The sequence below is a fragment of the Piliocolobus tephrosceles genome, chromosome 10 (assembly GCF_002776525.5).
Source record: "Piliocolobus tephrosceles isolate RC106 chromosome 10, ASM277652v3, whole genome shotgun sequence".
NCBI lineage: Eukaryota > Metazoa > Chordata > Mammalia > Primates > Cercopithecidae > Piliocolobus > Piliocolobus tephrosceles.
Window position 1 is genome coordinate 112643107 of NC_045443.1, and position 16376 is coordinate 112659482.

Here is a 16376-nt window from a genome sequence, read left to right on the forward strand (position 1 = left end):
GATACTGAACAGCTTTTCACAAACCTGTTAGCCATTTGAATGTCTTCTCTTGAGAAATGTCTGTTTCAGCCCTTTGCCTACTTTTTAATTAGGTTATCTGATTTTTGTTACACAGAATAGGAATTCCTTATATATTTTGGATTATTAAGTCTTTATCATATATATGCCTTGCAATTATTTTCTCCCATTCTCGAGGTTGCCTTTGCATTTTGTGGCTTGTTTCCTTTACTGTGCAGAAGCATCTTAGTTTGATATAGGCTCAGTTGTCTATTTTTGCTTTTGTTGCCTATACTTTTGGTTAGGAGGCTGCATTTTATGTGAATCTTCTCAATGAATTCTCAGAGCAACTTTATGTGTTAACTCCATGATTAGGCAAGCACTTATTCTCCAGAGTCAGAGAGCACAGAAGTCCTTTCCTGGTATTACATCTCTGAACCTTGGTTTTCTTTAAAATGGCATAGTATTACTGAGCTGAAAGACTTGTTCTGAGAATTAAGTGAGTTAAAGGCACATAATAAACATCCAACAAATATAGCCTACAATTATTATTTACCACCTTTCTTCTCAATTTGCAGAAAAGGCCACTGAGGCTCAGAAAGGTTAAGTAACTAACTCACAGTCACACAGCTATAAAGAGCAGAGCCAGGAGTTTAACACAATGTAATCTGACTTTAGTCTATTTTCTTCTTTCCCCTCAATGTTACACCAGCTCCTATCATCCAATAATACACACATGGCCTTTGGTAGCAACATTATAGATGCAGCGACACTCCTGTTTTTTTCCTTATTTTATTTCTTGTCAGGTGAGCTTCTTCCCTCAATAGTACCTTTATTCTCTTTGGTGATTCTTCTAGATGGAGCAAAACAAAACAAAACAAAAAACAAACACACACAAGCAAACTAAAGAGGGTCCATATTTGCAATCAAGAAAACACTTCACAGATGTCCTTGACTTGGAAAGAGTGCAAAAATCAAAACAGATAAACAATTCTTGGCTAATAGTACCCAAGACTTGGAAAGCCAAGATGCTTCCTGAAGACCCAGGATGGATTGACTTAGCCTCATTCCCAACTACAAGAGTAGCCCCATGTGAGAAGTTTCAGCCATGCCTGGAGACCTTCTTTGGAATCCCTACATATGCATGTCTGGGTGGGAACTGGGAACATCTCAGCTCACAAAATTTGGCAGTTGTGGTTTTAAGACATGTGCGTGCCTAACAGAATTAATCATGACTAACTGCGACCACCAACCTCATTTGCAGAGGCTGTAATGGTATGGAAAGTGTTGAGTTGAACAGCCTTGGGTTCCATTTTGAAAATCTTTTTTTTTTTTTTTTCTTTTTTGAATCAAAACCAAACGTACACTGAAAGAACTAGCTCAGATGATAAAATTTAAAACCCCACCATTTCAAATCCCACTAGCTGAGACTTAGACTCCTACCACCATCTTCTCACTCACTACCTCATTAATCCTCACCACACACTGTTGAAGTCAGCACTCCATTTCAAGGATGAGAAAAAGAAAGTCCAATACATTGCTTTAATGCATTCAGAAAAAATATCTTCCCAAATGCTTTTCCTGTGGAGTAATAGTAAACATTATGGTCACTGAAGAAGTAGCAATCTCAGCCAGGTGCGGTGGCTCACACCTGTAATCCCAGCAATTTGAGAGGCCGAGGCGGGCGCCATTACCTGAGGTCAAGAGTTTGAGACCAGTCTGGCCAACATGGTGAAACCCCACCTCTACTGAAAATCCAAAAAATTAGGCAGGCATGGTGGCATGTGCCTGTAATCCCAGCTACTCAGGAGACTGAGGCAAGGGAATTGCTTGAACCAGGGAGTTGGATGTTGCAGTGAGCTGAGATTGCGCCACTGCACTCCAGCCTGGGCAACAGTGTGAGACTCCATCTCAAAAAAAAAAAAAGAAGAAGGAGAAGGAGGAGGAGGAGGAGGAGAAGGAACAGTCTCATTACTTTGTTGCATAGTAGCTCTTAAGCAGTAATTGCAGAATAATGTGTTAAGCTCATGGTCCCGAGAGTCTAGTAGCCTTAGGTTGGACACCAGTCTCAGCTGTGTGTCCTTGGGCAATTACTTAATTTTTCTGATCTTCACTTTCTTCTTCCGTGAAATGCCATTAATAACAATTCCTACCTCCTAGGATTATTGGGAGGTTTGAGATTATTTGTATAAAGCACTTAGCATCATGCTTATGGGAAGCTGCTAATGGAATTTATCTGTTCTTAACATTAGAAACATAGTTGGCAGGGTTATTTGAAAATCATCACAATAACTTTTAACAATAGTAATTCTCATTTATTGATAATATCATATTCATATAAGGTTTTATAACCTCAATGCTCACTTGGCCTGGCAAGCACAGGAGCCCGATGGATCTATTTCATTTCTTCTGAATGCTATACTGGGTCAGCAAATCAAGGAACCCCAATTTTTGGCCTGTGCTGCAGGATAAGGAAATAACTCTAGTAGCATAGAATTGCTTAAGCTCTGTGATGGGCTACGATAATGAAAATTAATGTGAGTCTCTGGAATAATGCCTACTTCAATTCTTTTATAAGGATACCATAACCTAGTTAAGGATTAAAGATACTTTCCTCTCTGTGAATAATTCCAACTTGCTTGGCTTGATGTACCAAGTTTTGGTAGAGAGTTTAAGAAAAATATTGTCCAAAGCCATGATAAAATTTCTCTAAAGTGCAGTAAGGAGTCACTTCTTGACTTTACTCCCATCTACGGTGGTTTAAAGCACACAAAGAAATGTTCTCTTACAAACATCAAACAGCTGCTCCAAAAATACAGGCTGAAAAAGGTCTCATCGTCCCATATTTCAGCCACAACAAACAAAAGTTTATGAGAAGCCATGATACATTTGAGAGGCACGGGAACATTCTTTAGTGTGTAATGTCAATTGACAATCAGCAGGAGAACCACAATAAACATGCAGCTGCATGGCAGAAAAACTACAAACCCATGCCATATGGTGAAGCAGTCACTGCTGTTGGCCATCAAACCACCTACAGTCCCCTTGACCTCACAGACTGATGACTGGGCCCAGCCATGGGGCTGCGAGGTGTCCATTGGCCCTGCTGAAATCTCACCGTCCCTCCAACGTCCCGAAAGGTCGGAAGCCTCACCCACTGTTTATAGATGGATTTCACTGAATCTCAGCCACTAACCACCTCATCATTCCTTCTAGATCACCTAAAATATATTTCTCAAACTCTGTTTCACAGAATGATGGTCCCAAGAGATAGTCATTGGCAAGCTGGTTCTGTAGTGAAAGAAGACTGGAAATAACTGCCTACCACTGCTCTCACGTGAAGTTTCTCACTCATTGGGAACCAAGGTGCTGCAGAATGTCCTGATCTGCCAATCTTAGCATGTCAGTTGCATTCAGAACAGCAGGAAGGAGAAAAGCAGAAGACTCCTTCCCTCTGCAAAAACATCCTAGAAATAACACACAACACTTCCATGTAAAACTTTGTTGATGAAAACCCAGTGTGATGGCTGCTCTTGGCTATAAAAGGACTGAGAGAATTAGGTTTTCAGCCAGGACATAACTCTGGACTGTTAAAAGCCAGGGTTCTGACACTAAGAAAGAGGAGAAGAGATATTTGAGTGGCATCTAGCACCTTTTCTATCACAACTCACTAAACACTGGACACAATAATGGCCAACATTGAACATTGATTTATCATTTATTATGCACCAGGTTTTGTGGTAAACATTCTGCATCTATTATTTTATTAGTCCTCAAAACAACCCTTTGAAATTAGTACTCTCATTTTACAGATGAGAAAACTGAGGCTAAGAGAGGTTAAGTGATTTTCCCAAGAATGCACAGCTAGAAAGTAGTGAGGTTTGATTTCATCTTGACTTTTGGAAAAGTTTGATTTCATCTTGATTTTGCAAAACAAATGAATGACAAAATACCCTTTTAACAACATATTAGACTTAAAAAATTAATTCAGCACCTATGTACCAGGCTCTTCCTCTGTCCACCAGTCTCTTGCTCTGTCTTTATCTTATTATTAATATTTGCCTAACAGGCTCCTACTCATCCGTGAAAACCTATCATAAATGTCTCTTCTTCTATAAAGTCTTCTTTAAACCCTCCAACCTCTGTGATGTGACAACAGCCACTCATTCATTTATTTTTTCAACAATTATTTGCTGACCCTTTTCATGTGTTAATTACTGTGGTAGGAAATACAATACAGGGCAAAACATATGCTTGTTCTCAATGCTTGTAGTCCTCTTAGATAACCCAAAGCAGCACTGTCCAGTGGAGCTTTCTGCAGTGATGAAATGCTCTTTATCAATGCTATTCAATATGGTAGCCACTAGGCACTGTGGCTACTGAGTACTTGTCGTGTAGCTAGTGCAACTAAGTAACTAAATTTTGTATTTTATTTAAAGTTGATTAGTTTAAATTCAGATTTAAAAACTGACATGATTCAGCTATTGGAAGGCTTTTAAAATCTTTTTGACTGTAAATTTTGTGAATTCTAAATATAAATCAAGAATTTTCAACAAAATTGAGCATCCATGTGTGATGTGTTATTGGCATAAGATATACACCAGATTTTAAAAACTTATGATGCAAAAAAAAGTAACGTGTCTCACTGATAAGTTTTATGTCGATTACATGATGAAAGGATAATATTTTGGATAAAATCACTTAAATATATTATTTAAACTAATTTTGTTACTTTTCACTTTTTAAAATGTGACTACTAGAAAATGTATTTATTTATTTATTTATTTATTTATTTATTTATTTATTTATTTATTTATTTATTATTGTTGAGACAGGGTCTTGCTCTGTCACCCATGATGGAGTATAGTGATGCGATCTTGGCTCACTGCAACCTCCACCTCCCATGCTTAAGTGATTCTCCCACCTCAGTCTCCCAAGTAGTTGGGACTACAGATGTGCACCACCATGCCTAGCTAATTTTTGTAACTCTTTTGGTAGAGACGGGGTTCTTGCATGTTGCCCAGGTTAGTAGAAAATTTAAAATTACAAACGTGGGTTGCCTTAGATTTCTAGTGTACAGTGCTGAGCTAGAGCGTAGTAAGTCACTGAAGAAAGACCATTTCACAAGTCTGTTTTTTCTGCTGTAAAAAAAGGTACCACTGAATCATCTCTGGTTTTAGCATGAGCCTAGCACATTTAATGACAATGGGATGAACAAAGGATATACATGCATAAGTGAAATGAAACATTTTTTCATTTCTAGGCTTCACTGCAGTTGCTGAAATCTCCCATCTCATAAGAGAGGCTCCCCTGGGTCTTTCACGTGTTGTCAGAGATTCCATAGTTTATCACCTGTAATATTTTTCTTGCATTGTGTACCTCCTGGCAAGATCTTAAGTTGACATCAACTGAGAAATAAGGAAGCAAGAAATACTATACTTTGCTTCATTCATCTATTCAATGAGTAGTAATAGAATCTCTACTATACACCCAGTACTGTTCTAGAAGAATATTGATTCAATGGTGACCACTCTAGACACAGTTCCTACCCTCCTGGGGCTTATCTTCTATTGAGAAACCAAACAAGTAACAGGAAACATGTAGACCCTTTAATTAAGAAATTTACCCTAGAGAGTCTCACTTTTGGCTGGGCATGGTGGCTCACACCTGTAATCCTAGCACTTTGGGAGACCAAGGCAGGTGGATCACATAAGGCCAGGAGTTCACGACCAGCCTAGCCAACATGACAAAACTCTGTCTCTACTAAAAATACAAAAATTAGCCAGGTGTGATGGCATGTGCCTATAGTCCCAGCTACTCTGGAGGCTGAGGCAGGAGAATTGCTTGAACCCAGGAGGTGGAGGCTGGAGTGAGCTGAGATTGAGCCACTGCACGGCAACCTGGGCAGTAGAGTGAGACCCTGCCTCAAAAAGAAAGAAAGAAGGAAAAGAAAGAAAAAAAGAAGAAAGAAAGAAAGAAAGAAAAAAAGAAAAGAAAAGAAAGAAAAAGAAAAAAGAAACTTATCTGCTGTTTTTCCTTCCCCATGATCTTTCATGTATTTCCTTCACTGAGACTATTTTTTCTTTTCTATCTTTTCTTCCCCGGCAAGATTTGGGAGAATCAAGGAAGCAATTTATGATGAAGTCTTTGTTTTGACACAGACAGGCTCCTGGGGGAAGGAGGAAGCCACAAGATGGCCCCAGAATTAGACAATCCTGCCCAACATTCGTGTGACTTCTCCGTCTCCAGTTCTTGACAGACGATCAGGATTAGTCGCCAGGAGAACTGACTGTGGTTCTTTAAAGGAGCATATAATTATAATGCTTGGTACTTAAGGGATGTCTTTTATTTCAAGCTCTTTCAGCACCTAAGGAGTTTTAACTCCATAATCTTGACAGCTTTTCATTACATTACTTTTTTTCCATTAAATTGTATAAGGACCTACTTGAACAACATTTTTAAAAAGCTCTCTATTAAAAAAATTGTTCATCTACTTTTTGCTCATCTCTATTTCTTCTGTGACAATTTGCTAGAACTTTAATTACCCTACTATGTGCTATTTGAAGTTCAGGACATATTGCACTCATATAGTGCTGAACACATGGTATGTACCTTATAAATGCTTGTGTTGTTATAGTTTAAGTGTTAAGCCTATTTTATTCTTCTACCCAGTCATTGCTATAGGCAAAATGTGTTGCGTTAGTTAAGGAATTTTTAGTTGTTGGAACATATTACAGGACATTGGGATATGTTGAAGATGACAAAGTCAAAGGTGCATGATAGGCCTCATCAGGGCCTGGAACTGGGAACCCAGAAACCCAGGACCTGAGACTACTTTGTCCACCTCTGCTGGTTTCATTTGGCTTGTCACCTCTGTTTCTCTCTATATAGGTCAACTTCCTATCTTTGTGGTCAGCTTTTCTACGTCTATTATTGCACATGTCTATTATTCAAACTACTGTAGATACAAACATACATCCACCAATGTGTCCTCATAAGAAGATCTTAGGAAGGAAAAACTGATTGGTCCAATTTAGATCATGTGCTCCTGTTTGCTCCAATCAGCTGAAGACAAAGATGAAGACTCACACATTTCACAAATTAAGAAAAAGAGTTGATGGTGCAGCTGCTTTGAAAAACAATTTGAGAAACATGTGGCAGTTTCTCAAATCATTGAACATAGACTTACCACATGACCCAGCAATTCTGCTCATAGGCATTAATCAAAAAAAAAAAAGAAAAAAGAAAAAAGAAAACATTCATCCACATAAAATTTGCACATGAATGTTTGTAATGGCCAGTAAGTGAAAAGAACTCAAATGTCCATCAACTGGTGATTAGATAAACAAAACGTGGTAAAGCCATGCAACGAAACACTAGTGGATAATAAAAAGGAATGAAGACTGAAACACGCTACAAGATGGATGAACCTCAAAAGCATGATGTTAGGTAGAAAAAGCCAGATGTAAAAGACCACATATTTTATGATTTCATTTATTTAAATGTCCAGAAAAGGCAAATGTATAGATATGGAGTAGATAAGCGTTTGCCTGGGACTGGAGTGGGAATGGGAAATAACTGTAATGGGCACAAGGTTTCTTTCCAAGGTGATGGGAAAATTCTAAAATTAGATGGTGGTGATGGTTGCACAACTCCATAAATATACTAAAAGCCATTTAGTTGTATAGTTTCAGTGGGTAAATTTCATCATATGTACGTTATTTCTCAGTAAAGCTGTTAGGAAGGAAGGAAAGAAAGGATGGAGGAGATTTGGAAGAAATGGTTTACATTACCCATGGATGGGTTCCCTTCCAGTTGCCCCGACCTGCAAGGTGAATTACTGCCTCTGTGTCATTTTTTGTATCATTTGTTTTGCCGATACCATCCTCCCCTCCATTCAAATGATGGAGTGAGGCGGGGGTTTCTGTTTCATTCTCTGCAGCTGTAAGCATCAGAAATTTCTCTTTTTTTAAAATGAATTTCTCACTCTCAAGGCCCTACATTGCCTGGACTTCTGCTCATCTAGGCCTCATTTGCTGATACTCTTCACCTCATTCAAGCAGCCTCACAACTGACCTTCTTTCCTTCTATTTCATCATGCCCTGTGAATTTCTCCTAAGATCCCAAAGTGGTGCTACCTGAAATGATCTTTCCCCTGATCTCTGCAAAGCTTATTGGTGCCTGTCATTCAAGTCTCCCCTCTAACATCACTTTCTCATAAGGATGATCCCTGACAACTCTTTCTAAAACAGTGTCTCAATCCCAAATATTTTCTGTTTTTCCCTTAGGTCACCCTCCACCCTTCCTCACCCTGCTCTCTGCCTCTGGAAACTGACCTATATAGACACATCAATGGACTCTCCCTCCCTCTGCCTTCCTGTTGGGCTTGCAAAGGACCAGTTCTGTCTTACCAATTCCATTTTCAATTTTATTAGTGTAGGGACTAATCTTGACACTTTTGGATCCACCCTTTAACGCTATCCCCAGCTCCTTACAGATACCCCCCAGTTTGTCAATAATGACTGCCATATTTATCATAGTTCCCTAGGAGGAGAACTGATAATCTTCTTTTGGAGATTCACAATATAAAGCATAATATTAAAGGCTCTGAGAAGGTCTGTACATAAACAAGCAAAGCAAGCATGCAAACGCATTTAATTTTGTTTAGCCTACCTTATCCCAAACTTCTTAAACCATGGATCCCTTTTCCATGCACTAAGTGTTAACATCTTATATACTTAAAATCCTTCTGAGCATAGTTTAGGAAACTTTGTCTTTTCCTATGTGAGTTCCAGTTCTCATGTCCGTCCCGCAAACTTTCCCTTGTGTCAGAATTAAGACTCAGAGAAGTCAAGTGGCTTCTGCACAGTAATTTAAGCTCATGAGTTGCCTAGCTGGAATTTGAGCCCATGCCTGGATACATTGAAAGCCATATTTTTGCCCCTGTACCATGCTCTTCCTAAGACAGGGTGGATTGCCTGGGATTCACCTTAATTATTTGATAAAAATAATTTGTAACTAACCATTGACTGCTTCTCAGTGAATGCTATTCTGAAGGACTTGATGACAATTTATTCTCTGCTCTGACAGTCTGCTTTGCATTATCAATTTGTTAAGAAACTATTTTTGTAGAGCCGTGCAAAAGGAAACTTCTATCCAGACTGTCTGAATTATCCAAAAATTCTGAACTGATGGCATTCAAATGAATAAGACTTTACAGAACTGTGTCTCAAGAATTGATTAGATTTGTCAGTTTTCCTGAGGATATAAAGTCCTGGATGGCTTTCCTGAAAGTATGCTAGAATATAAATAATCAGTAGAATTCCAGGGAGTTCATGGGAAAAGGAAAACTATGGCTATCTGCGTGGAAATCTATAGTCTACCTGACAAAACCTTATACATAGTCCCAAAGTATGAGCTCGATGATGAGGGTGTTTGGGGAAAAAAAAGCAAACAAAGTTTTTCTTTTTTTTTTTTTTTAAGTCAAAGCGCTTTCCAGCAACCAGTGTTAAGATTTAACAGCCAAGAAGATCAGGGTGATGAACTTGCAAACGTTCATGGACACTAGGAACCCAGTCAATTCCCCAAGCTCCAAAATGCTAGAGGGTCAGCAAACAAGAAAAACATGTTTTCCTAACAAAGAAAAAATGACGTCTTGGATTGATATATTTATTTATTTCCCATCAAGGGATTTTTGGAAGGCCATGTGTCTTGGCTTCCTGAGTCTCTTCTTCCTCTGTTTTAGGGAGGGTGATATGTAAGGCAAAGCTTACAAAGCAAGATTTGGACCATTCTCCTTTATGTTTTCCGGAGGCTACATACTGGTGATGAAAGATCTGACCCAGAAATTTAAGTTCATGAGTGGGGTAGGGTGATGAGGGGATGCTGGGGGGCCCTTCCATCTCCAGCTTCCATCTTTCCTTGTGGCTGGACTCTAACCACTTTATTCTTGAAAGGCTGAGCCAGTGCTGTGGTTCACTAGTGGATCCATCTTCCCTTACAAGGAAGTGACTTTTTGCTTCTTTCTGGGATGTGGGATCTGGGATGTGTTTATGCTCAACAGAGCTTTGGATGAGTCTCAGTATCCACTCATTTATTCAGTGAATACTAATTGAACATGACTGTATGCCTGGCACTTTGCTAAGGATTGAAGATGTCAGAAACAAACAACACTATGTCTATCTTCTTGGGAACCCTGATGTTTTTTGAATTACGTAGCACCAGTTCCCACTACAGGTCATTTGGACTCAGAGGGAAGGATCATATTAGCAATCCTTAAAAAAAAAAAAAAAACAACCTCCCACTTTACAGATGGGAAGACCAAGGTTCAGAGAGGAAGAAGGGGCTTGCTCAGGGTCACATGGTAGATTACTTACATATTCTGAAGAAAGATAGAGTTTTCTTGCTATTTAACCCAAAGCTCTCTTCTTTGTACCATATTGCCTCTCACAGTTCATTCAACTAGCCTTTCCTGAGCACTCATTGGACACCATGAACTGCATTAGGCTGAATGAAACTCAAATATGTCACTCAAGAAGTTGAAGATCCAAACTGGTCATGGTGGATTCTTAAGTCATTAATTGGGAAATATGGAGGAGAGAGTGTAGACGTGGGAATTATATGGGCTTAGGTTTAAATTCTGGAATCCCACTTACTCATCATGGAATTCAACTTATTCATCATGTTGTCTTGGGCAATTATTTAGCTTTCTGAGCTTCAGTCTTCTCATCCTTAAAACAGGAATAGTGCTAGGACCTAATGCCTATGAATGTTAGAAGTAGAAGCAACAATACATGGAAAATACTTTGCAAAGCACCTGGCACAAAATACCGTGCACTGCCTGGTTGTCATGAGTAATAATCACTGTGATAAACGCTGTCTATAGTTGCATGTACAACATTCTGGAAACACATAGCAAGAAGCAATTAATTCCATTCCAGGGATAGGATGAATGACAGGAGCTCTCTCCTTTGATTGGAATTCTCTGCCTAATTTTGGGGAGGAAGCATATTTTCAAGGTTAAAATCTCTCTACAGGCATTTCTGCTCTAATATATTCTCTTATGAATGACTAGAAAAGTGAGTACAAGAGACACGACCACAAACTGATATAAACACAAAACAGGAACCCTCTTGAAGCTGACCAGCTAGATGTTGAGTCCTTTAATGGATACATCCACATGCTAAAACTATAAAGATAACCCATGTTTAGAGGATGATCCAAGACACAGCAGTCTCAAATGCCTTATGAATCATCAGAGATCAAACCGATTGAGTCATCCAGGATTATTTACATTTTTTAATGTTGTAATGCTTTGAAAATTGGTAATGGTATAGAGTTCACTCCCTGATGATGCTGACAGGAATTGGCCCTGACAAGCATTTCCCAAAGCCTGCTTTGTGGAACACTAGACCTGTGGCATGCTCACTAACTTCAGGCAAAACATATACCCACATATTTCCAGAATACGTTGGCTCATGCACAGCACAGTCCATGAGCGCGGGATCCCATTTATGTTCTTTACCCTGGTAGAATTTCCTTTAATCCCTTGATTATAAAGTCCTCAAGGGCAGGAACTGTGCTTGTCTTGTTCTTTGCTGTATCCCAGCAACTGACACGATTTCTGGGATGTCCTATACACTTAGTAAGTATTTCTTGAAATAATCATGTACTTCTTAAAAGGACTTGACCACAGAGGCTCCCTATTTGTCCACAGCACACTTGCCAGCATTTTCCAGAACTGAAAGAAAATTTCTCTCAAGCTATCAAATTTTTTAAAAGTAATTTCAACTTTTATCTTAGATTCAGGGGGTACATGTGCAGGTTTGTTACATGGTATGATGCGTGACACTGAGGTCTGAAGTGCAAATGATCCCATCACCCAGGTAGTGAGCATAATACCCAGTGGGTAGTTTTAAACCCTTGCTCCCCTCCCTCTCTCCCCCTTCTAGTAGTCCCCAGTGTCTATTGCTCCCTTGTGTACCCAGTGTTTAGCTCACACTTATAAGTGAGAACATGCAGTGTTCGATTTTTTGTTCCTGCATCAGTTCACTTGGGATAATGGCCTCCAGCTGCATCCATGTTGCTGCAAAGAACATGATTTTATTCTTCTTTATGGCTGTGTAGTATTTCTTGGTGTATATATACCACGTTTTAAAATTTTTTACCCAATCCACCACTGATGGGCACTTAGGTTGATTCCATGTCTTTGGTACTCTGAATAGTGCTGCAATGAACATATGAGTGCCTGTGTCTTTTTGGTGGAATGATTTACAAAACATGAAAATTTATACTGAGAGGCTACACAGGTGCCTTAAGGACAGCAGAAAGAAGGTGGGATGGGGCAAAATGGGTGGGGCTGCAGACCTCACCCTTGCCTTAACTACAGCCTCCACACGTTCACGGTAACTGCTCTATAGATATGGCTTTCTTTTGAATTCAGGGTTATGTGTTTGTAACACACCACTATGGATAAGAGTAGGGAGGTTGCTCGGTGTATTAGTCCATTTTCACATTGTTGATAAAGAGGTACCTCATATGGGTAATTTATAAAGAAATAGAGGTTTAATGGACCCACAGTTCCACATGACTGGGGAGGCTTCACAATCATGGTAGAAGGCAGAAGACACGTCTTACATGGCTGCAGACAAGAGAGAATGAGAGTCAAGTGAAAGGGGTTTCCTCTTATAAAACCATCGGATCTCTTGAGACTTATTCACTACCATGAGAACAATATGGGGAGAAACTACCCCATGATTCAATGATCTCCCACCCCATCCCTCCCACAACACGTGGGAATTATGGAAGCTACAATTCAAGATGAGATTTGTATGCAGACACAGCCAAACCACATCACTCAAAAAGCTACAAATGGAACTACCATATGATCCAGTATCCCACGAGTGGGCATCTATCCAAAGGAAGGGAAATCAATACATCAAAGAGATATCTGCACCCCCATGTTTATTGCAGCACTGTTCACAATAACCAAGATATAAAATCAACCTAAGTGTCTAAAAACAGTTGTATGAATAAAGAATGTGGATGAACAGCATGGAACACTATTCGGCCATAAAAAAGAATGAAATCCTCTCTTTCACAGCAACACTGAAAGAACTGGAGGACATTTTGCTAAGTGAAATAAGCTAGGCACAGAAAGTTGAAACCTTTCATGTTCTCGCTTATATGTGGAAGCTAAAAAAAAAGCACAAAACTGTTCTCTCAGAAATGAAAAGTGGAAAAAAGGATATTAGAGGCTGGGAATGGTAAGGGAAGAGGGTATAGGGACCAATTAAATGTACAAAATTACAGCTAGATAGGAGGAATAAGTTCTAGTGTGCTACAGCATTGTAGGATGACTCTAGTTAACAATAACACATTATATAGTATCAAATAGCTAAAAGGAGGATATTGAATGCTCCCAACACAAGAATGATAAATGTTTGACATAATAAATATGTTAATTACCTTGATCTGATTACTATACATTATGTATCTCATAAATATATACAATTAAAAATTTTAAAAAATTAACAGACAAACAAATACACTGTTTTAGAAGAAACTGTATCATAGAATGTAGGTGTCGAATAGTTGAAGGGAACAATCAAGGATGGGCCTGACATATTTAGCTGCGTGCATTTTACTTCTTCTTTTCTTTTTTTTTTTTTTTTGGAGACAAGAGTCTCACTCTGTTGCCCAAGCTAGAGTGCAGTGGCACGATCTTGGCTCACTACAACCTCCACCACTCAGGTTCAAGTGATTCTCGTACCTCAGCCTCTGGAGTAGCTGGGACTACAGGTGTACACCATCATGCCTGGCTAATTTTGTATTTTTTAGTAGAGATAGGTTTCTGCCATGTTGGCGAGGCTGATCTCGAACTCCTGACCTCATGTGATCTGCCCACCTCAGCCTCCCAAAGTGTTGGGATTACAGGCATGAGCCACTGTGCCCAGCTAGTTAGGTGCATTTTTAAAACTGTAACTCCAAAGCTCATTTGATTGTGGCCCTAGTCATTCATTCTTCCCTATTTATGGAATGTTTCTGCATGCCAAACACTGTTCTAGACCTTGAAGATACAGACAGATATGAAAGACAAGGCCTCTTGACTTCAAGGAACTTATGGTCCAGTGGGAGAAAAGGGTACTCTTAATAAACCAGCAAACAATCACATAGCCAGCATGATTTCAAATGAGACACACACCATGAAGATGATATGATGGAGATCAAGGTGAGAGTGCTGGAGAACGAAGTGATGGTAGGAAAGAAGTCCTCTCATGGAAGAAACCATTTGTGTTGAGACCCAGAAGGCATCTGAAGACTAGCAGGGAAGAAATCCTGACTGGAAGAGATGGCACTTGCAAAAACATTGAGGCAGGAGTGAAATTTGTGTGCTGGAAGAACTTGAAGCAAGCCAGTGTGGCCAGAGTGTATAGTAAGGTAGGGAGTGAAATGAGGTTGAAGATGTAAGCCGAGGGTTGCATCCAGCTTATCTGTCTTCTCAGTGTCAACCACTGTGCCTGGCAAAGACCAAGCACTGTGGATGTTTGCTCAAGGTCCAAACTAATAAAATTAATCAATTGCATCTCTCAATTCCATCTCTCAACCTTTGGTGCCACCGTTTGTGCAGATTTTACAAAATAAAGCTAATTTTGAAAACACAGCTGTATATTGTTCTTGCTATTTTAATAAGTATGACCATGCCTATGGAGTCATTATAAGAAAGGATTTCATATTGACTGCCCACTGTCCCCAAATCTAAGACTTACTTGGAAGATAGATATTGCCCAATTAACTGACAGGAGACACAGGGAAATTGCCGCCTACTACAGAAAAATTATCTTTGAAGAAAATAGCCCATGGAGGACCAATGACTTGGCCAACATCACACAGGGGATTTGATGAATACCGAGGGTAACAGCCCATCTTCTTACCCTGCAGTTGAGCTCTTGGATGTGAGGATTACCTGCTCCATTTAATTCTATTTACTTTGACATGCTCGTACTTGAAGATTCCCCAGTACAATGTACTCATTTCCCAAAATACGAGATTTTAAGTGAAACCCTGACATTTACCTCTAGGGCTAAAAAGCAATACACAAATCCCCCAATTAGAAGCAGAGATGGAGATGAAATAGTCCCAAGGAATCTGGAGACACAACCGTTTCAAAAGGCAGTAACACACTGGGGCAGAAGAGAGAAGTTTCAGATCTCACACCAGGAATGCAAAGCTAAATGAGAACCATTCAAAAGCTCTGGGGGTTATAAAGTTGAATTCCCCCTTGTACAGTACACAAGAGTTATTAAGTGTGTATATGAGGCTCCTGTTTTACTTCATGTACATGATTATTTTATACAGGCAAGTTTGGAAAGAATTATAGGCTGAGAGCTGGCCAAGATGCAAGATGAGCAGCAGAGAGGGGGGGCGGTGGTTGCCATGTCATTGTTTGGGAGCTTAGGCTTCTTGGAGAAAGCTAAGGCAAGATCTATCATAGGTCAAAGGGTTAGGGTACAAGTAGAGTGTAGAGCTGGACTCTGTGCACAGCTCATCTCCAAAAAGGCATCCCAGGCTTCAGCTTCACGGGGAAGGGGCAAGTTTGAGAATGAAGAACAGAACTAGGGACCAAGCCCAGCAAGCTGGATTTAGTCCACTAATGTCTGGAGATCAGGAAGATAAAGAATTTGGACTTGACTTGCCTGACTTTAGGATACTAGAGCGAGCATGGGTTATTGTCAACATACCCAGTGATTTCAAAAGTGAGAAATATATTGTGTTTCTGAAAGAAGTCCCGGAAGCAGAGAGCTGGGGAAAAAGGGCTGCTTTTAGGCGAGACCCAACTACAACCAGTCTGGACTGGTCACATCTTTCCTGAAAGTGGGTCAGAGGCAATGGAATTGGTCTACCCAGCTCTTTCTGGATTACATTCCTGTATAAGAAGGGCAGGACTCTGGCATCGGAAAATGCTGAATTCCTACCTTTGCTCTTAACTCTGTGATCTTGGGAAAGTTAATTGATCTCTCTGAGCCCCAATTGTACCCACTATAAAATAGGGATTAAAACCTCTACTTATGTTAAATTTTTAATATGGCAGAGGATATACAAGGTGCGCTCTTATTAAGTGACAGCTGTTACATTAACAATAATGACTATATTAATAATTTTAATGAAGAAGGATTGACTGGGTGGCATGTGGAGTGGGGCTGGTATTGGGCATGATATGTGTGGTTTGATGAGCAGGGGATCTCTTACCATCTGTTTTATATGCTCTAGGTTCACTGGGGTGCAGCTACAAAAGCCTCTCAAAGCTTTACTGAGTTGGCAAAATGGTTCTATAGCTTGAGAGAGGTTGTTTTCATGGTGAACTCCCTCACATTCATGGA